Source organism: Antechinus flavipes, chromosome 5, assembly GCF_016432865.1.
Source record: "Antechinus flavipes isolate AdamAnt ecotype Samford, QLD, Australia chromosome 5, AdamAnt_v2, whole genome shotgun sequence".
In the NCBI taxonomy this organism is placed as follows: domain Eukaryota; kingdom Metazoa; phylum Chordata; class Mammalia; order Dasyuromorphia; family Dasyuridae; genus Antechinus; species Antechinus flavipes.
The window spans coordinates 90,910,339-90,933,960 of NC_067402.1; the positions used below are offsets into that span (position 1 = coordinate 90,910,339).

General features: G+C 40.6%; 1 long non-coding RNA gene across 1 annotated transcript; it reads left to right on the plus strand.

The window, feature by feature from the left end:
* Nucleotides 1–4,436: 4,436 nt before the first annotated feature.
* LOC127564700 (uncharacterized) lies at nucleotides 4,437–10,444 on the plus strand. Its single transcript, XR_007954339.1, has 2 exons — nucleotides 4,437–5,209; nucleotides 8,145–10,444. It is a non-coding gene; the product is annotated as an uncharacterized LOC127564700 (long non-coding RNA).
* Nucleotides 10,445–23,622: the final 13,178 nt, after the last annotated feature.

Consider the following 23,622-nt stretch of genomic DNA (forward strand, 5'->3'; position numbering starts at 1 on the left):
TTGAGCAGCCTTGTCCTTTGACAAACAAGACAGCCGTCCACCAGTTGTTGGGCCGTAGAATACAGGCCGGGGGAACATACCTTGTCAGCACAGCATCACCCAGGTTAGGACATCCCAGTGACTGCCCTGGTGCAGTTGCTAAAGGACCTGTCTCCTACTTGCTTTGGTCAGCTCCTGCTTACCTACTTTGCTCTGCCTTCAGGTAAGAGCCCTTGTTCTTCCGAGTTCCCAATTGCTCTGAGAGTCGAGGCCTTATCTTTTTCCTTCTGGGTAAAACTGGGAGAGGGCAGACTAGGGGAAGTAAAGGTATTAAGGCCATTATATGAGAAATCTCCTGGTCTCCAGATCCCTTGGCCTCCTCATCTGTTAATCAGTTTGCCCTTGCCTCAAAAGATCTGATCTCCTTTCTCCATCACATGTATTACTGCTACATGTTTTCCAGTATCTCTCTGACTAGTGTATGGTGGGACAGCTCTTTACCCTTATTATTTCAAACCCTCTTTCTTCTCAAATTTTTTCAAATATATGCACCACACCCCAAGCATATTTCAAATCAGTATATATATATACACACACACATACACATATATACATATATATGTATATTCCCATATATATACACACACACACATACACATATATATGTATATTCCCATCCTAGTCCCTTAATAACTTCAATGTTTGATTTAAGACATATAATTCACAAGTTTGAGCTGATCAATGGGCAGGTAGACTGCCCCTGGTAACAGCGGAAATTTTATCTCCATCAACAATAGCAAATCCATTTTTCCTTTTCCCCATCTACCACCTTAGAAGAGCCATCTATAAACCAATTTACTCCTCCAGGTATTGGGTATTCTTGTAAATCCTCTTACTTTTGTTTGATAATCAATTAACTCTAAACAACAATGTTCCTCTCCTGGAGATGGTCCTGATCCAGGGGACAAAAAGGAGGCAGGACCCCAGGTTATGAGTGATTACCAGATCATCCTTTTCTAATAGTATTTCCTCATATTTTAAAATCCTGGAATCTGTGAGCCACCTTCCAGCCTTCTGATTTAGTACTATCCTTACTTGGTGTGGGACACTTACTATAAGACTGCCTCCAAAGGTGAGCTTCCTACTCTCTTCTACCAATAGGGCAGTAGCAGCTATTGCTTGTACACAGGTCTGCCATCCTTTGGGTACAGGATCTAATACTATGGAAAGGAAAGCTACTGATCTTCTCTGTCCCCCTCTTATTTGAGCAAGAACTCCCAGAGCCATCCCGCCCTCAACATTGACAAACAGGTGGAAAGGTTTTTCCAAGGTGGGGAGAGCCAATACAGGTGGGAAATTAATGAATGCCTTAAGTCCTCAAACTTCTGATCACTCTCCAGATCCCACATGATAGAATTGGGACTTTCCTCCAGCACGTGCTTATCAAGGCTTTAATGATAGCGATATAAGAATCGATCCATACCTGATGATATCCTATCAACCCCAGGAATTTGTGCAACTCTTTCTTCGTTGTAGGTTTGTGTGTGTAATATTCCCTCAATTCTGGAAGGGTCCAATTTCTTGCTGCCTTCACTAATCAAATGCCCTAAATATTTCACCTCTCTCTCCACAAACTACAATTTCTCTTTTGATATCCTAAACCCCAATCCATGAAGTTTAATAAATCAATGATACAACTACTGGTATGTTCCCTTGTATCCCCCACTACTAATGGATCCTCTACATACTGCAACACCCATGTTCCCATCACTGGATGGAAGTCTCCATGCAATTTTTAAGGGCTCACCAAACAAATTCGAGGACTTTGTATAGCCTTGGGATAAAATGCACCACCTCAACTGCTGCTTTCTTCCAGTTACTGGATCTTCCCATTCAAAAGCAAAGAGGTGTCTACTATTTTCCTCTAAAGGGCAGCTCCAGAACACATCCTAATACACTGAACCACTTAGCAGAGCTGGGAATCTGGCCCAGGATGGTATATGATCCGGAACCACAGGGTGGGATAGAACGCAATCTTGTTAATCTCCTTCAAATCCTGAACTAACCTGTATTTCTTGTCTTTCTTCTTGATAAGAAATAACGAAGCGTGAAATACAGTTCTATTAATCCATTTCTTAATAAGACTTGAATCCCTCTCCTTCCTTTGAGTGAAATTGGGTATTGTTTGTCTCTTACCACCTCTCTAGAGTCTTTCAATGTGATCATTATTGGAACTATGTCTGCTCTGCCTGAATTGTCAGGTCCCACCCAAACCTCAGAGTTTACACAGACTGCTCCTCTTCATTCATTAGTGCCATTCTACTGGAATCAATACAATTTCTAGTTTAGTTATTAAATCTCTCCCCAGCAAGTTTACGCCTGCTTCTGAGATGAGTAAAAATCTGCCCAATGTTTCCCTTTTTTCCATATAAATTTTACAGGGCATGGTCATAGGTACAAGAAGATTTTCTCCTTTAATCCTAGAAATCACCAGAATCTCCTTAGACAATTTAACCTTTCAGGCAAATGGGTCACTGAAGAGCCCTGGTGTCTACTAAGAACACAACAGCTCCCAGGTGGGGCCCCACCCTTAAATTTATCAAGGGTTCTAGGTGGGAGTCTTTTAAGAACTCCTGATTTCCCTAATTTTCATCAAGCTCAACAAGGAAATATATCTGCTGTTCCATCCTCTGCTGGGGGCAATCTTTTTCTATATGTCCTTCTTTTTGACATTCCTAACAATTCAAAGGCTTCTGCCAGGGACAACAAGCCTCCTGTTCTTTCCTGAATATTCCTGTCTCCTTGGGGCCTTGTCCTGTTGGCTTTTCTGCATTCTTTGCAATTCCCTGTTCCATATGGACTAATGTTTTGGCTTTCTGCTTTTGTTTCTCATCATTTCTCCTAATATACATCTTGGTGGCCTTTTCCAATAGATTGAAAAGCCTCTTATTATTCCATCCTTCTACTTTCTGTAATTTCTTACTGATATCTGACCATGCATTGGTCGCAAAGTGCAATTTCAAGGTATTTTCTACTTCTGGATCGTCAGAATCAAACCCAGAGTACTTCCTCATGTTTTTTTTTTTTTAATAGTTTACTCAGATATTCAGCTGGTGACTCGTCCTTCCCTTGGATCACCCCAAAGGCCTTTTTCATGGTCTGTGCCTTTGGCACTGCATTTCGAATTCCCATATCCCTCACATTTCCCCAATGTACAGGGTTATTGTGATCCCAATTCAGATCTACTAAAGAAGCTGGGACTACTGCTGAAGCTCGAGGGTGTGTCTCTCCCACTCCTTCATAACTGCTCCGCTAATTAGTCCCTTTTCCTCTTGTGAGAAGAGAGCATTCAAAATAGACATAAGTTCTCCCCAAGTAAAAAGATTAGGGCCCAGGAACTGGTCAAATTGTTCTGCTAGCCCAGTGATCTTCTGCTAAGGGCCTCATTTCGTTCCTAAAGGTCCTGACTTCTGTGGTTCTCAGGGGAGCATTCACATATCTTATGCCTCCTGGAGCCAAGGGAACTTCTTCTAAAGGATACAACTTAGGACTTGGAGTCTTGGGGTTTGGAGGGGGGTAATTTTGGATATCCCTTTGAATTTCTTGTAATTCCTTCTGTAGTGGAGCATGGCCCCCGCTGGGGCCTGGGAGGGGTTAATTGAATCAAGTACCCTTACTCTCACTTTGCCCTGAGTTGCTCCACTTGGGGCCAATTTACATTGGAGAGCAGGAGGAGCCCCTGGATGCCTGGGGATGGCCTAAAACAGAATTGGGCGCAGGCCTGCTAGCACCCAAGAGCTTGCCTACTCACCAAGTCATGTGGTATGGACTAGCCCCCAAAACTGTATGGCTCAGAGAGGTGAGTGACCACTATATAATAAAAAAAGCTGGAGATATCTCTAAGAGGAAAACAAAGATTTATTATATGTTCTTACAAGAAGTAGGGGTCACTCCAATAGAGCAAGCAATCAAAGGCAGGAGGTGTCTTAGAAACAGGTCAGCATCCTCATTGGTGGAGGTTCTTACATTTTAAATGCAGAAACTACTCAGGAAATTGAACTTTGGTCAATAAGAGCAAAGCTGCCCAAATTTGGTTGAGGTAGGAAGGAAATGATGTCATGGAAGAATTGAAGGGGAAGAAGGTATGTCCTTGGATCAATGACCAAGGACCACCTTCAGGCCTTCTCCAACATGGGGTGAAGCCTTCCTTGATTTTCACAACTATTTTCAGAGATCTAACTCCATCTCAGTCAGTGGTGTTCATGCTTTATAAAGGGATCAGAAGGCATTAAACCTTATTAACATATTAAAGTCTTATTATCTGTGACTATCATTCACATCAACTAAGGGAGAGGAGGGAATTTTACACTTGTAACAAATGAGCATAGTTAAGCAAAACATCGATTTATTGGCCATATATGAAAATGTATGTCTCATTCTGCATCTCCAGTCTGTGGGGAATAGATAAGGTGAAGAACTTACAGGGATGTATGAATTCTTTTTCTGTATTTTATTATTTCTGTGTCTCCCCTATGACCTGTATAATATGTGCAGGCTCATATCTATTTGAGCCTTGGCCAGCTAGAAACATATTTACTTAACCTGAACTGATGACATTTATTGGTATTTGACATTTATCAATATTTAGTCTATTAGCTGGACCACTGTCTGCTTGATTAAGCCTGAAGGCCTGACTTTGTTTCCCAGAAATCAGGAGATTTCAGGGAAACAGAAACCTTCCATTCCAATCTCCCCAAATAGCAACAACCAATTAGATGCCTCCCCCTCCCCTTTCAATGCTCTCTTACTTGTGATGTAATTTCTTGTATAAAAGCTATGTATCTTTACTACTTCTTTAGCCCTCCTACTGCGAGCTTATCTTGCGATGGGACGGCTCATCCTCCGGAGGTTTTTCAATAAACAACTTTTCTGCCTTCTACTGAGGGATCTCTGAGTAGTCATTTTGGGTAAGGGTCTTCTACATCCCTCACAGTTGGGGGCTCGTCTGGGATGGGGTCTTTGGGGGAGATGGCTATGTGCACCCCGAACAGGGAAGGCGCCCACGGAGTAGTTTTCTCCATGGTCTCTGGCTCTGGGTGAGCAGCCTCCCTCCCCTCTTAGACAACGACCCGAAGCAGGAATACTCAGTGGAACGCAGAATTGAAGATTGAAAGAAGTAGAGTCCTGATGGCCGGCATTTGCAGCCTGAAAAGAAACATATGTTCTCGAGGTAAAGCTCTTGGGAAGTCTGGGGGTTTATTGGCTGGGTCGAGGGAGACCCTGAGGGATTAGTCCTCTTAAATTTATTTTTGGTGTGGACTGCTGTTAACCCCAACGATAAAGGACTTTTCCTAAGGAGGCTCTCGGGTGGCTGTGGGGGCATGAGGGTAACATAGGGCCTCCGCCTGGGCGTGAGGATAACATAGGGCCTCCACCAACACCTGGATCAGGTCCAGGGTGGTATAGAAGCAGTCCGAAAATTTGTATCAGGACGTTAGCTAGGAAATTCAAGACTGGAATGAACTTCCAGATATACAAGGGAAGAAAACTGGGAAGATGTATATCCCAGGATTATTTGGGTATATCAGACTTAAATCTGTATGTAAAAGGTGAAAATAGAGTTTTGTGAATGTCTGTGTGTATGTCTGCTTTGCATTGCCTTTGTTCTGTGTTAAAAGTTAGAAAGCTCATAAGAGATAAGAATTCAGCTCTGTGTTACAGGCTTAGAAAAATATCAGGATGAATTGTGGGAACTGGAATTCATTCAGAGTAGTAATTCTTTCAGAGTGGCTCAGAATGTATTGGTCTTAGAATTTGGGAATTTGTTTTGGGCTTCTCAAGAAAAGAAAATCATTTTTCTCTCTCTCCCTCTGTCTCTGGCAGTGGCTTTGCAGGAACGGGGAGAGAAGGGGAAAATAAAAACATAGATTGAAAGTTTGGAAAGTTTTGAGAAAATAGAAGAACAGTGGCTATCGCTCCTGTAAACAAGGAGCCTGTTATCAGGACTCAGCCAGAGAAAAGAATTCTCAAGGTAAAGCAAGGATTGGTGCTTAACTCTTTCCTGGTTACTAAAGAAAAGACATGGGAATAAAATATCTAGGTAAATTTTAGGAAATTTCACAAACTGAAGTAAAATAACTTTAAATTGGTGTGTGTGTTAAGACTGGAAAATTTAAGATTGGAAATAAGAAACTGCAGATATTGGAAGGGAGGAATAAATATAGAGTCAGAGAGGTAAATAGTTGAACACAGGGGCGTAATGACCTGTTGGACCTGTGGGAAAACTAGGCATACTTCTAAAGAAAACATTTTTCAGGAAAAGAAAGAAAAATCATTATTAGTAAATTTGCCTTCATGGAATTAGAGAACAGAAAGTTTAAGAAGACTAAACTGGGTAATTGTTTGCAATATTTGATTAAGAGTTTTGGGAATTTACTATATTTTAAAGAGGTACTTTAATTTTGAAATTGAAATAAAATTAAAATTGGGGGAAATAATTTACTGTTGCCTTACACATGTTAGATTTATTCTGAGTATAAAATCTTAAGAATTTTTCGAGTATTGTGGCCTTTACAACTGAAGAGAAAAACTTTTCTTTTTTTTTATTATTTGGTTGGACTTCAAATTGAAATATAGGTTATTAAACAAAATGCCAGTAGATTACTTTAGGGGGGGCTTGTGTTTGTATCTCCCTCCTTAAATGGTATGTTGCTTTTTAAAAGTATTGAGTAATTTGTAAACTATATTATAAGTTTTATGAAATTTGATTCAAAATTAATTGTGAATCTTGAAGTTTAAAGTTTAAAAAAAGATGATTTAAAGACAAGGGAAAAGAGATTGATTTACAAAAGCAATTAATAGTTTAAATAGAGCATCTAGTCGGAAGGATTTTTGGTTTAGGAGTGTTTAAAGTATGTAATAAATTTTGAGCAAGTAAGCATTGGGAAGAGAGAGAGACAGAGGGATGGGATAGGAGAATGAAGGTAATTTAAGGATTGATTACTAGAAACAAATGATTTCAAGAAGTCGTCAGTGGGAAAAAGAAGGAACTGGTTGGAAAGGGTAATCACAGAGAGATGGCTGTGAGAAGGGATGTATTTTTGTGGGAGGAGAGAAAGCGAGCAGCAGTGGAAAGCAGCAGCCTCTTGGTTCCTTTGGCTGAAGAAAACAAATGGTTATTTAAAGAGACAAACTGCTCTTACAAGATGTTAATTGATTGAATATTTGTTTCTTTAGATACATAATGGTTATGAATATTAAAGAATATGATCAGAAATGTGGTATATAGTTTGAAAGGGTAATTTCAAAAAGTTTAATTGATGTTTTCAAGAACTTTTCAGATTCTTTTTATGTGAAAATAGGAAGTTTTAATTAACTGTATTGATGCCAATTATCTGAAATGGGACTTTAAGGATAATAGTTTTTGCCTTCTTCCTTTTGAAAATGTTTTTGTTGTGAACCATATGTAGTTTGGGATTTTTCTATATATTGGGTATTTTAAAAGCAAAATGATTGGTATATTAAATTTATTCAAGATGCAACATCTACTTGGGTATATAAGGATTGTGTGAATTTTCTGGGATAAATTTCTTACTGTTATTGATATAAGGTCATGGTAAATAACTGAGATTTATTTGAAACTTTGAAGACGAAATTCTTTGGGCTTGTAATTAATGCTATTTGGAAGTTTTAAAGCTCCACTCTTCGATGTGCTGAAGATTGAGTTTTAACTGCTTATATTATGTTATAGTTATGTTCTTGCATTTTTTCCTCCTGTGACTGATTTCTATGATCAGAACAATAGTTAATAAGAACTGTTAATGTAATTCAAATATGTCATACCTTGCTGTTTCCAATTTGGTTATATGTAATCATTATATCCTAAATACTTAGGCAAATAAGTATTTAGCCTGGTCATCTGTCTGTTACTGGATATTTGTGTTTTATTTTTAAAATGTTTTTTTTTTAATGATAAGAGGACAATTTACAATGGTCTGTGAAACCTAACTGCTATTTATTGGAACTATAGCTGTCTGACTGTCCTGTGAAGCAAGCTTATTCCTTCACACAGGAACTGCTGGCCAATCTATACTGGCCTCCCCACATATTGTTGCAGGTCCAGACTATTCTAACTTTGTTAGATTTAGTTTTTTTTGTTGTTCTAGATTTTGGTCAAATTACAGATTATTGAATCTCTTCTGAGACATGGATCGGCCCATCTGAAGCTTATATTGACACCACACCCACACCCCTGCATGGATTGAGCACCTTCGCCCATTTCTCAGCCTGTAGCAGCTAAGATCGAGACCATCGCCAGTGCTCCTGATGTAATTTGGATTGATATGGGGGAAGTGGGAAAGTGGTTGATGAATTATTGTTAAAATTACAATTCTATTACTAGAGTTAGAAAAAAAATGCAAACATTACTGTGTGTTTAAGATTTGGGATGGAAATTATTAAAAATGGTAACTATTGCTGTTAAGGAAGTTATAATATGTTTATAATATCTATGTTCACTTCAGAATATGTAATTATTTAAGGTATTTGATTTGATTTGATTTGATTTGATTTGATTGATTTTAGGAAACTCCTCCTGTACTAGACTGTTATGTATGTAGGAACTTTAATTCACTCTTGGGATTTATATGTGGATGGTTATTTGACTATTTATTATTATTATTTTTTGGATGATTCCTTTCCATGAGGAAAAAAAAAAAGGGGAGAGGAAGAGATAGGGGACTAGGGAAACTGGTGGATTTTTCTCAAAATACCTAAAAGAGTGGGAACCCTTAGTTTTCTTTCACTTTTGCCTTATGTACTTCTGCCCCACCCCTATACCACCAGTTCAGATTGAATTGGAAGTCCTTAAACAATCCTTTTTGTTTTTACTATGTTTTAGCTTTGAAACCCCTTATTCTGTGGAATTGCCCTGGCAGACTCAGTTTTGGGAACTATTCTGTTTTAAAGAAATCTCTAAGATAAAGACACTTGTCTTGGGACTGGCAATCTCCAGCCCTGTAACCTCAGTTTCTTAACTGGTACCTCAGCATTTTTAATAACATTGCCCTTTTGAGATCAAGCCTCTAAAGTTTGGGGTTTGTCTGCCTTCATGTTCTAACTGTGCATGCTCTGATAGCTCTGCTCAGAAATCTGTATTCTAGTAGCAGCCCTGTCTGTCCCTCTGGGTGGAGACAGGTGGAGGTACTCCAAGCCTCACCCTTCTCCCCTGGAGTGGGTTGCCCTTCTGAATGGGCAGCATGACTGTCTCGAGCCCTGCTACTCCCTCTATAAGCAGAAGCTGAGTTAAGTGCACAAATGACTGCAGACCACCTAACACAGTGAACTGTCCATCTCAAACTGGATTCTCTGGCTGAGATGAGGGCTTTTGTACTGCTGATAACTCTGGGGTTGTCAGGAAGAGACTTGTCCTTGCCATAAGTCCTTGCATTTTCTAGTTTCATTTTGATTTATTTGCCTCATATTGGGTTGGTCAAAATTATGGTGCTGAGACCTCCCAGGTTTCTAGGGAAGGTAATTCAATAATTCAAATATTCAGAAGAAGAGTGTGTAATGTTGTGCCTCAGTTTCCCTAGATTGTCATCTTTATTTATCTTTGTATTTTTATGTTTGCCAAATGCCAATCTGTTCTGTGATAACTGTTTCTAAGATAGTTGATGGAAGCAATTTTTATGGTATGAACTTATTGCAATCAATGGTATTATCCTGTTGCTGCTATGTCTATTCTGTATAATTACATTAGTAACCAGAATAGTTCAGTGGTCCCTATCAAAATATTGCATACAGAAAATGCTATTAAAATGATGATTCTTCAGAGAAAAGACTGGAATGTATTAAAGAGGGATGATCTTGATTGTGAACTTGATAAACAATGTATAGATATATTAACTGATTTTGAAAAGTGTGTAAGTTCTTCATAGAAATATGATAAAAATCATTTACATATTAGAAGGGGGGAGCTGTGGGGAATAGATAAGGTGAAGAACTTACAGGGATGTATGAATTCATTTTCTGTATTTTATTATTTCTGTGTCTCCCCTATGACCTGTATAATATGTGCAGGCTCATATCTATTTGATTCTTGGCCAGCTAGAAACATATTTACTTAACCTGAACTGATGACATTTATTGGTATTTGACATTTATCAATATTTAATCTATTAGCTGGACCACTGTCTGCTTGATTAAGCCTGAAGGCCTGACTTTGTTTCCCAGAAATCAGGAGATTTCAGGGAAACAGAAACCTTCCATTCCAATCTCCCCAAATAGCAACAACCAATTAAATGCCTCCCCCTCCCCTTTCAATGCTCTCTTACTTGTGATGTAATTTCTTGTATAAAAGCTATGTATCTTTACTACTTCTTTAGCCCTCCTACTGCGAGCTTATCTTGCGATGGGACGGCTCATCCTCCGGAGGTTTTTCAATAAACAACTTTTCTGCCTTCTACTGAGGGATCTCTGAGTAGTCATTTTGGGTAAGGGTCTTCTACATCCCTCACAAGTCCATCACCTCTCAGCCAAGAAGTGAACAGAAGTTCTGTTCTTCTGAAGTTGTGACTGACCACTGTATTGATCAGAGTTCTAAAGTTTTTCAAAATTGTTTTCCTTCATATTGTGGGAATCATTGTGTAAATCATTCTCAGCTTTGTTTAATTCACTCTATCAGTTTATAGAAAATTTCCCAGGCTATGTCTAAAGAGGTAGATCAACATTCTTTTACACAACCAAATTTCAATTAGCCTTTTCAGAGAGTGTCCATGCTCTTTATTTTTCATTTTACTTCCTGATACTTATCTGTAGGTCATTTATTATTTATTATCATAGAGTCATCAGAAGAATGGAGGGAGGGAATGAAGAGTTGAGAAATATAAAGATTAACTATGAGGGATTGGACTTACTGTTAGTTGTTAGAATGTGGATTCCTTGTAGATAGAGACTATTGAATTTTTCCTTTGTATCTTGTGTGTTTAGCAGTTACTTAATAAATGCTTGTTGATTTATAAATATGAACTTCTATGTATCTAAAGAATTGAGAAGTGGCTTTCCTGGGGAGATCCTTACTAGAGTTATGTGTACATTTTGGGACCTCTAATTTCAATGGATTTACCTCAGAGCAATTTCCAAAGATAACTGGAAGATGGAATCCAGGACCTAAAAAGGGAGCTGAAATGGACAAGTTTATTAAATAAAAAGAAAAAAAGCCTGATGAGGCAGAAAGACTAGAGTAAAATACAGAGATGCTAATACCTTCCTCGCTTGAATCTGATGTTTCTCATAAATTGATGTTGTATGGGACATAAAAAGACCCCTACCCCAAAATGACTACTCAGAGATCATTCATACAAAGCAGAATTATCTATTAAAATCTGGAGAAGCAGACCATCTGTTTTGCAAGCTGAAGTTCACAGCAGAAGGGCCACTCCTTTGAGAGTGGTCACAGTTTTTATACATTTCAGACAAGGAACCCCCCAAATCCCACCTCTATATGTTGTGATTGGTTACATGTCTCTATTCCCCTATTTGGTCAGTGGAATGCAGTAGAAAAGGTGATGTATAGCTTCTTGGGCCACTATACTTTTTAATCCCTTCTGTGGACAATGGAATGTAGTCCATAGTCTAGGGAAGGGGGTGGGGAGGAGGAGGGGAAAATTTGGAACAAAAGGTTTTCCAAGAGTCAATGTTGGAAAAATTACCCAGGCATATGTTTTGTAAATAAAAAAATTAAAAAAAAAAGAAATAGCCCAGAAGGTACATGTAGCCAGAGGGAATGAGGAAAAGAAAGAAAGAGAAATTATATTACAATCCTCAAACAACAAGGGGAGCAGATGAAAGTTATGCTTCAGATGGTGCAAACAGTTGCTAAGTCTGTAATGAAAAATCAAGCACAACCTGGTAGAGGCAGGGAATGGAGGGCTTTTTGCCATGAATTCCAGCCAATAGGAAATTCATAAAAAGGAAGGGGAATGGACTTCTCAATATGAACTCCATTAACTTGTTTCAGTTGTGTACTAGAAGGACATATGATCAAGGATTGCCCACAGGGGAAGAGGGAACAAAATATCTACTCCCTCATAGAAAAGGGGGAGGGGTGTCAGGGGCTCATTGAAAGAACCCACCCAGAGCCCTTGATAAATTTAAGGGTGGGATTAGACAAAGAGCAATTGGTTTTCTTGAAAGATAATTGGAGGACACCCTACTTTTAATCTGCTCCTGAGAGCTATTTTCTCTAGGCTTCAAACTTTGGTTTCTCAACTGCCCTTCAGCTGGGAAAAGATGGGATGACTGATTGGGGACAACTGACCAGGACAAACACTCCTTAGATTCCCTACTGCCATTTTCAGTCCCACATCTCATGCCCCAGGTCCTGGCATGAACCCCCAAAATTTCTATGATCCTTGTCAGCTTAAAGCAATTACATGAAGTTGAGATCTTTGTCCTTTTTCCCATAAATGAATTTAAGTTTTGACTGCTTGTGGGGGGAATGAAGAGGGTTGTGGTCCCTTTATGAAATTGTATTTCTTATTGATCTGTGATCCCTTTCAGATTCCCAGCCCCTCTTGGCTGAGGCATATCCTCCCCAGACAAGCTGTCTTTCCAGGATGCCAGAGCCTTTGATTCAATTACAAATTCTGGTCAAAAAGCATCCCTTTGAATTCCAATAGAAGATCCAGGCTGTCCCAGTCCCTACTGGTTCTGATCTGCTCGGGCTGTCCCAACCCCTACTAAGACACTCAATATTAAAAAGCCAAACTAAAATCCTCTCTTTTCAGATATTCCAAACATGCCAGCTATGCCATGCTTGCAATGCCAAGGAGTCACTGTCCACTGGAATAGTCTTTTCCAGTGCTACCCTCTCTTTACCCTTCCCTATTTCCCCAATGAAACTTTATGCCTCTGTCAGGATTTCTAACCTTACTCCCCAATCCCTATAATTAAACCTCTTATCAATCTAAGTTTTTGGGTCTGTAAATTCCTTTACAGCGAACCTCTGCATCACCAGAAGGGAGTCTCCAAAACTCCCTACCCTTGTGCCGAATCCCAAGGGGTTGCAGGGGAGCCAAACCTCTCCATTTGGTTCCCTGAACCCTGAACCTGCCACTAGACCTTATCATTTAACTCACTGACCACCAGGACCCCTAATCTCATTTTGGTTCCCTAAATCTAAACCTTATCACTGTGAGGACCAAGGAGAAAGGCTGGACTTGCCATGATGATGTGCGTGAATGAATGAGATCACTTCTGCTCAGAGAGATTCAGAAGCAAAAGAATTCACTAACCCCAAGGTCTATGGCAAAAAAAAGAGATTTTATTTTTCACTAAGAGGCTTTCCCTTAGTGGGCATATTTTCTTAATGAAGAAAATTTTGCAAAGAATGATTAGCAAGAGATCTATTTTATGAGTAAATCTGGGGGCAGTTTGAATTGATAATCAGAACCAGGATTTCTCAATTGAATGAAAATTACTTTGAATATTTTAGAATTTCTTGAGTGAGGATGTGACTTCCCAAAAGATCAATGGGAATTGATTAATCCTTGAATGATACTGCTTAATTCACCCTGGGAGGAGGATGGGCCTTCCTTCTAGACCCTTTAGAGCCTGGAAAATACTGATCTCTCTTCTTTTTCAGATCAAAGGGAATATGGTTTCAGTGATTATTTTACACAATTTTTCAATGATTATTTTACACAATTCTTACTGAGTTCACTTGTGTCAGCCACACTCAGACTAAGAAATCAGCTACTATTCCCATGCAGTGGACTGTGTATTTAAACCATCCTGATTTACCTCCCACCAGATGGATACATGAGCCTTGGAATATTTCGGAAGTTTGTGATTCGTTTCTTTTAGCATTTGTTATTGCTGACTTTGGTGATAGACACTTAATTACTGGGGACACAGGAGGTTGGGGTGATAGATGGCCTCAGATAGGCCTTGGGGGCACAGGAGGTCCAGTTAGAAAATAATGGAATACAGTAGAGAAAAAGCTCAAGCTAGGTCCAGAGAGATTGGAGACTGAGAACAATCTGGTTGAGGAAATGTTATCAAGAATGGTGTGAGACATCTTCAAAGGATAAATAAAAAGTGGAGGGGTTGTGTGGAATTAGTGGAATGAAGATGCTCTCTTGGGAATATAGCCTTAAGCTATACTTTAATTGTGAATTGAGAATTAAGACAATTCACCCAGACTTAATTATAACTAATAGAGCTATAGCTAAAAAGTTGTAGGTGTTGTCACCTCCTATTTCCCATCACCTCTTAATTAGCATTTAAGTACTTCTTTTAAAGGTGATGATGGCTTTGAATTCTCTTAAGAGTTTACTATTTGTATTCTTTTATTTCTGAGTTAGATTTCCTAATAGAATGTAAGCCAGGACTCCTCCAAACAATGGGAGAAAAGGCCATCCTGGGGAGGCTTGGGACTTCAAGGCTTCCATCAGACCCATTTATCTTCTTTCCCAGTTTATGTTTTGCACTCCTTTTGCTGACAAATACTTTGTCAGATGGGAGATGCCCTTTTTGCTTTTTCTTACTGAGAGTCTCTGTTTTTGTGGAGGATACTTTTCCACCCAGGTAAGTAGGCATCCTGAGAAACGGCAAGCTAGATTAACCCGGTTCAGATCAGGTTGCATGTGGTTACAGGGATTCTCAGAGGATAGCTGGTAAGTATGATATGTTTTAGTTTTGACAGCTTCCATTTTTGTATTTTAGGAATTCTTGTGTGATCTTAGTGTAAGACAAGTACAATTGGATTGTCAGAGGCATTTGGTCTCAGAAGAGCAAGTGAGATAGCAGAGAGACCATTTGGAGGGGGATACAGGAGGAAGGTCCGAAGTTGAAAGAGAAGACTGTGGCCAGGGTGAAGTTGGATTGGGTGGGAGAGGGGGAAGGGAGAGGGCCAAGGCCAGATAACAGAGAGGGCAGAAGTCGCAGTGGCACAAACAAACAATAAATGAGACCAAAGTCCTGGATAATTAGCGCAGACATTATTTTCTTAGGCTCAACTCTCTTTCCACTCCACTTTCTCATGCTCAGGTTCTCTACCTTTACTTTATTTCTCTTACTAAATTTGATGAGATAGTAGTGACCATCATGCCAGCAGTAACAATTATCTTCATATCAGCTTTCAAACTACCCTGATAATAGCACCAGGCATAGAGGCTGTGGGAGGATTTGGGGAGAAAGTGATCTTGGCGATTCCATCATACCCTCATTGTATTCATAGGGGCATAAAAAAGGCATTTGAGGAAGAATCCTTTGGACTTAAAAAAAAAATCTCTCCTCTATTACAGTTGGAATCTGGGAATATACTGACATACTCATAAAAATCCTTATAATAGTACCCCTGGGCACACATGCTTCAAGCATTGGACTTTGACTCTGTCCCTTTATGCCATATACTGTGTTGTTAACCAGAGTAATCTGGAAAATCTCTGCTCTCCAAATTACCAGGGCAGAGGATGTCAGGGGTGTGTGTGTGTGTGTACTGAACTCAGCAAAATATTAGATTTCAAACAATATGCTCTTTCCTAGTTAGATAATGGTTGCATCATCAATGTGCTTTAAGAAGAACAGACAAACCAGGAAACAGCCTGAGAAGGCGATTAGGTTGTTGGGAGAACCTAAATTGTGGCACCTGGACCCACGTTAGACTTGAGGTGGACATGCTGGCTGTCTTTGAGCAGTTCAAGAACTCTTATCTAGCAGAGGGATTAGATTCTTCTGTGATTCTCTGGAGGGTGGAATGGCAGCAAATGGGTGAAAATTATAGGGCATGAATGGGGTTGATTGGATGAAGTTTTCTCAGTTTGTGAGACTAGGCCCAGGTCACATGATCCCTATTCCCAGAGCCAGAAGATGAGGTCTTGGGCCTCAGGTTGCAGGAAGTCACATGATCTCTGGGCCTAGGTCTCAAATCAGTGACAGAAGTTATGGAAGCATCGAGACCCACAGGAAGCAGACAACACTGGTGGCCATTGGTCAAGGGTGATTCCGTCCTTTTAATCTATCCAATGAAAAGGTTTAGGTCTTTTCCTATTTAACTGGTGTTCTACTTCCTGCTGGTGGGTTCCACAAGCACATGGTGGGAGCTGGGTATGCTGGACCACTCCCTACAGGGACTAAATAAAGCTTTCTCTTTGTACCTGAGATGTCTCTGGTCAGTTAATTTGGGTAACCTACCCCACACAGTCAGAAAGGACTGTGGACAAGGATTTGTGCAGGATGGGAAAATGTAGATGAATTTCATATTTAAGGTCATCCATAGATCTCCGTAGGATCATTAAAATGTTGGTTCAACAAAAATATAAACTTCTTAAAATTACCGTTGTGTGGGAAGATGAGTTGACTCATGGGGGAGGATGTTCTGCCACTTGAAGTGCTCAGGTATGGAGGAGGACGGTATAAAGTTGTCAAACACGTCACTATCTGGTTGTGGGACCATGTATGCCAGTTTTGAACCTGTCTTAAACTTACAAGATAAAACTCTGAGAATTTCTAGAGGCTACAAGAACTTGAATGATTCATGGATTTCAGCTTCAGTCACTGGCAACTAGAAGATAGATCAATCTAGTAAGGAACACAGCTGATGTGAGCAACTAGGCGGTGCAGTGGATGGAGCACTCCACTCTGCAGTCAGGAAGACCAAGCTCAAGTCAAGACACTAGTTATGTGACTGGGAGCAAGTCACTGAATCATGTTTGCCTTAATTTCTTCCTCTGTAAAACGAACGAGCTGGAGAAGAAAATGGCAAGTTGACAGGAAAACCCCAAAACGGGGGCATAGAATCAGCTATAACAGAAATGACTGAACAAAACACAGCTAATAAGTTTCAGAAGTAGAACGAAACCTGAATTCAAGATTCCATGTCCAGCAATCTGTCCATTTGAACTGGTCACTCTTTTAACATATTAAAAATGCATAAAATTAATTACATAAAACATAAAGCAAATGTGTCAAAAATAAATATTATAAAATATATGATTAGTATCATAATGTCATTATGGTTGAACTTGGCATTGGTTGGGAGTTATAGTGGATGACTTTTGGGGCTTCTTCTAACTTAGTTGTTCTATTAACAGACATTAAGTTTGCCACCTCCCTCTCCAGTCATTGGAGATTAAAGCATCAAAAAGCTTAACTACTAGGTGGCCTTTCATTCAGAAATGATATACAAGTGATTCCAACATAGGGATGAAGGTTGACTCCTATAACTCTATGATTCTATGGTATTATAACACTTGAAGACCTGGGGACAAAAAAAAAGTCATTCATTATCTTCTTATAAATTAAGTGGAAGCCAAGCTTGAAACTGGCCAATCTCCAAATCCCTCCTAGGATTTTAGTTATCACATCTATGGTGGTAGCTATGGTAAATCAGACTCTTTTTACTCTCCTCACACCTATGTTAGCAGCCTTAGGATTTAGAACTGAAAAGGACCTTAGAAACTGCCTAGTCCAATATTCTTCTAATTAAGATGAGGATCCTGAAGTCCAGGGAGATTTACTGACTTGCTTAAGGTCAATCACATAGTAATTGAAAAGGATGAAATTTAAAACCATGTTTTCTTCCTTCTGATCCAGTTCTTTTTCGAATACATGAGATGCCCATGTGTCTAGTCAGATTTAAGTGTTTCTACCTTCATATTTTTCCTTGAATGTAACCCTTCCTTGCCACTCATATAGCCTCCTATTTTGACACTAGGAAGTGTTTTTTCCCTCTGAATTAAATGAAGTTATTGCTCTATTTTTGTGTGTTTACTTTGGAAATTGATTTAGAGTTTTGTTCTCTCTGTGCATGTAGGTATATAACATTTTTTATAAACGTACACATATATGCACACATTTATAAGTATGCATATGTGAATATAGCTTTATATCCATATATATATTTTGGAGAAAATAACATCACTCTACTAAAAAGCCCAATGCTTACTCTTACTGAAAGTAAATATAGTATATTTAGTATTTTAGTGACAATGTAGTTTAATCTTAAAAGAAAAACCAAGGTCAAGGGAACACTTCTCCATAATTTGTGCCCTAGTGATTAGACTGATGGAATTCTGATTATTGCCCTCAATTCAAAGCTGGCCCCTCCCCAGCCCAAACCCCACAGAAATCCTCAATAACTAGTTGACAGATACAGCTACAGATCTACATACGCTATAATTCCATTATTCATCAAGTCTAGACAAACCATAGAATTTAGTCAATAAGAAAGTAGCACCAACAGGATGTAGACCAAAACATTAAATTACAAACTTTAATAATTCTTTCTCCCAACATGGCATTTATACATTATCCTTGTTTCCTGTCCTTTGGGTAAATTTAGATGAAGTCAGGCTAATTATAATATCATTACTAGACATCAACAACTCCTTCTTCCCCCCATGAGCTTTTCTGTATGCATTTTGGATAACCACATGTATAGTTCCATCAAAGCTTTAGGACCTCCCCATGTAAGCAAACTCCTTCTGTAACCTAAAATAATATAACCAGATTCCATAAATGTCTTTGTCTTGCTTTGTTGGCCTGCTAACTCCTGATAAACTTCTAAAAGGAGCACAGCCCGCTTTGAGTGAGTGATTCTCAATTAATCTTAATGTCTTTACTTGATTTGGTGATGGCCTAAGTCTTGAATTCTTTCAAAGAGGACCCTGCAGATTATCTGCTTGAACACCAACAATTCAATTCTGCACCTGCTCCAATACTCCAGTGGATCTGAGAGCTCCTTGTTCCCTGCAATCATGTAGATTACTCTATGATCTACAACTCTTCTGTTCTCCCATTAGTTCACTAAAGGGAGTCCCCCTAACATGTCAGAGTTCTTCCTTGCTTTGTCCCTGCACCACTCTATGTAGAATAACCTTTTCTTACTGAGCTGAATATGAGTGCAGATTCTCAGAAAGTGATATGAGTCTGTACCAACATGGAGGTTTAACATGCTTGTACCAGTGGAGAACATCAGAAGAAATCTTTCAGCCCATTCGGTATCATTCTGGCTTCATTAAATTAGATGAAGTTTTCTTAAGGGAAAATAAAGGTGTTTGAAAATAAGGCACTAACTTAGAAGCTCTGGGAATTGGGTTTTTTCTCCTCCTCTCAGCGCCCAGAGCCAATAGATTGCCTAGTATCTTCCTACTGTCCTACATTCTTCAGCCTGCATTCCTCTCCATAGATGGTAAATTTGATGAACCCCTAGACAAGTTTATCTTGGCAAGGGTAGGACCTGGTGCCATGCAACTTTTATCTACAGTTATACAGACTAAATAGAGAATGATAAATTCTTCTGCTCTAAAGAAAACATCAAGTGATTAGTTTATTAAGAATCCACAGCATGTGTAATATGTGTTGCAATGTTCCTTTCTTATCTGAGTTGAATTCCAGTGCCATACTGGACCTTTCTGAGAAACCAGCTTCTTTACTGAGATCTTTGATGTGATAAGGGTTAGATCTGGCATCACGGATTAAATCAAGTAGTTAGTAGCATGCAGGGGTGCAAAGGCCAAATTGAACTCAATGCTAGTTCTCATCAGGTTTTTAGGGAGCCAATCATCTAGCCAAGGGAGGCACCATAAATTAGGCTATTTGTTAGACTCCGTCACACTATAGGGCTAATTCCTATCCTCATCATTCTGGAAGTCCCACTAGTAAGGAGCATTATATTATAAAGTTCCCACTGGCTTGATAAGCTTAAGAAAATCCCACTTTATATAGATTTTCTTTTCCCCTCATAAAGCTTATGAATATCACCTAGGATTTAGGCCTAAAGTTACTTTCTTCTCTTACACCCCTATGGACTACTCTAACCTGGTAGCTCCCCTTGGAGCTACTCTTAATGCCCATCCATCGATGGCATGGCTAGGCCACACTTACCTTCCTTCAGGCACCAATCCGGATCCCACAGAGACAGACCACCAGGAGGTAGGGGTGAAGCGAAAGAGAACTTTATTCTTTGATAGAACGTATTTATACCCCACTGAGGATCTGGGGGAGGGGAAGGTCCTCTAGGAACCTGGCATAATGGGATTGGCTGGAGAAGAAGGAGGGAGGCGTGCTAGGCTTTGAGAGCAATAAGGAGGGAGGCATGGTACCTGGGGTCAGATACCGCCTCCTGGGCTATGCCCCACCCCCATGTAGGACTCACCTGGGCCTGGGTACCTCTCATCCATCAAGTCCTCCCACATGCCTTGGACTGCACTCCGTGCTCCTAGAGGCTTTTTAACCCTTACATCTCCCCCTCTTTTATTAATAAGATCGAGTGTTCTCATGTTGATGAATGAGAAGCTATTCCATAAACACCTCTAAAGAATTTTTTTTAAAAAAGAATATGTATAAAGCATCCTAGCAAAGTAAGCAAAAGCAAAAGAAGCAACAATACAAAAATGGCTACATAGAGCCCATGGGATACAATAGAAGGGGATGGGAAAGGAAGTGTGCTGGATCTAATCACTAAGCTGGTCTGGCAAGAGTAGTCCTCTCTCAGCTAAGGCGCTGTTTCGGGCTTCTCTGGGTTATCTCCTTCTCTTCTTCTTCAGCCCCTGTTTAAATAGGGGCAACTTCCCTTGTTCTTTCTCAAATCCAGTGGCCTTCCCCATCAGGGTCTGCAAGACATAAATATCCCGGCCTTCTCCAAAGAACTAAGGATGGACCTTGCCAATGTCCTTCCTCATCTTTCCACAGGACCTTTTGGGTGTTCTCTGGTGCTTGAAACTCAGTTTTCATGGAGCTTACTTTTCTGTCCTGTCTATAAGATTGTGCCACATGCATCATTCCTGGAGAGAGGCTGGTATCCCTATCCAGGTGCAAAAAATTGGGCAGGTTTAATGACCGAAGGAGTGTTCTCATGGGAGGCCTCTGTGGCCCAAAGGAATCTAGAAAAGGTGTCAGTACAGACGTGGATGGCCACACGGCCCACATGGGTCACATCCATTTGCCACAAATCATTGGGGAATAAACCCTGGGGATTAACTCCTTTACTCGGTGGAGGAGGGAGAAACGGAATACACTGAACACACCGCTTCCCTGTCTGTCAGGCTCGTTCCCAGGTGAGGCCATAAAGGTGACATAGAGAATTACCAGGTAAGTGGAGAAATTCATGAGCTGGTTCGGGGGTGTGGTGACCGTGAGAAGGGAGCACTGTAAAGCACGGTCCGCCACCTCATTGCCAGCAAATATGTCTCCTGCACAGCACTGGTGAGAGTATAAATGTAGGATGTAAATGGGATGTTTCCTAGTCTGTAAAATCAGCTGCAAGTCAGCAAGGAGGGCAGCGACTGAAGAATTCCGAGGCTGTAGGACAGCATCCTCAATGCCTCTGAGCACTCGGACAGCGTATAAGCTGTCTGATAGGATGTTAATGGGCTCTGGGTATCTCTTACATCCTTTTAAGATGTCATATAAAGCTGCATCAAAGACATAGGAAGAGGGGCATGAGCCCTTAACCACTGAATTGGTCCAACTCGTTTCTGAAATAGGTTCAGAGTATTCACCTTGTCTAATTGTAAGTTAGGTACCTGATTAGTCACTGCAGAAGGCCCCACATGGAGCCCCAGGTAAATGATGGGACAGTTATGTTGGAGCTTTTCTGGGGCTACACCCATCTGTGTGGAGCGAGAACGCTCACGGTCTCCTTCAGCAGGCAGAGAGATCTTTCCCAGGGCTCACTGATAACAGCATGTCATCCGTGTAGTTCCGTATCCTGGCAAGAAGCCTCACCTTCCTGGTTGACTCTAGCACTGGCACTATGTACACCTGACACAAGGTGGGGCTACAGCACATCCCTTGGGGAGAACTTTCCATTGGTAGCACAGATCAGACTCTGCATTGTTTATGGAGGGAATGGTAAAAGCAAATCTTTTCTTCTCCTCTGGAGCCAGAGGGACGGAGAAGAACTATCTTGTGTGTCTATTACTGTAACTGGCCAGCCGGGGGGTACTAGGTTAGGAGATGGCACGTAGGGCTCCCATAGGATCAATAGTAGCCTCAATGGCCCTAAGGTCTTCTTAATTTTCCATATTTTCTCTTTATAATAAATACAGGGCTATTCCACGGGCTGGACATTGGTCCTATATGTCTGGCCTTAAACTGCTGTTGCCTAATTTCACATAAGGCTTGGGCTTTATAAGCTGAGAAAGGCCATTGGGGCACCCAAATGGGGGTGTTAGCTTTCCATGTTAATGGTGTGGGCGGGATATGAAAGGTGGTACCCAAACCCCCAGTGACCCCAATTAAAAATCCCGTGGAGGTGGTATATAAACTGAGGCCCCATAAGCCTTCAATATGTCCCTGATTGTACCTGAGACCTGTGGCCACCAGGGGTCGGAATATCCCCGTTTCTCTGCAAACTGCCAGGGCAGGTCTTCTGCTGCAACCCCTTTAGATATAACAGCCGGGAGGGCATCCATTTGAAAGGCACTGGAACCGACATTCTCACAACTCTTTATCATCTCTTCCAGGCCAGCCTCCCCATGTACAGTGAGCACGGCCTTCTGGCAGTTAGTATCAGCATTCTCCCCTGCCAATTTCTCTATAAGGAAGCCAGAGCCTTCTCCTCTGCCCACTGACCTCTCAACAGCCGCCTGTAGGAGGGCCACAAAATCAGGAAAAGGTTCATCTGGGCCTGTTTAATCCTAGTCATTGAAGGCTTCTGCTTTCCAGAATCTTGAATTTTGCTAAATTCTTGTTGAGCACATTGGGACACAGCTGCATACACTGCATATCTCCTCAGGGAGGGCAGGGGATCAGGGAGAAGGCCATGCCTTGGAGAGAAGGAGGCAACCTTCCCTCTGTTCATTTTCTCCTCCCTCGTCTTATCACTGTCCTTTTTCTCAAGGTCACATGTCTCTCTGTTTACTTTCTTGTTACTCATCTTATCCCTGCCCCCTCCTGTTCCGTTATATCCACTTCCTGCTTCTTCCTCACTACCTCTTCCTTTTTTGTCACATCCACCTCCTTCGTCTTCTTGTTTATTTCCTGATTCTTTTCCACAGCTAACTTCCACTGGCTCCATTTTATGGACATGGCTGGTACCCATGAGTGCTGGTTTACGACCCTCATTTCTTTTATGACTCTCTGTTTGCACTTTATTATATTCTTTTAATGAATTGTGTTTTGCACTTCTTAAAGTGCCCCCAATCACTTGATGTCATTCTGGGATGTCTCCTGGAGTTTCTTTATCATAGGAAGCCATCTGACTACCGACTATCTCCCACATTTTAAAATTCATTTCCAATCCTGCTTGTTTTACCATTCTTTAAGCTTCTTTCCCTGGTACCTCCTAATCTGGGACCCTCACAACAATTTGTCCCATTTTCCTAACTTTCTACTCACTTTAGAGCAGAGTTCTGTCTCTCTTCCCACCTGTAGGCTTGCTACAAGGTGAAGTCCTAGCCAAAATTGTCCTTGTTCAGGTGCCACTTGTTATGCCTCCTATGGACTACTCTAACCTGGTAGCTCTCCTTTAAGCTACTCTTAATGCCCACCATCGATGGCACGGCTAGGCCACACTTACCCACCTTTGGGCACCAACCTGGATCCCATAGAGACAGACCACCAGGAGGAAGGGGTGAAGCGAAAGAGAACTTTATTCTTAGATAACACATATTTATACCCCTGTGAGGATCTGGG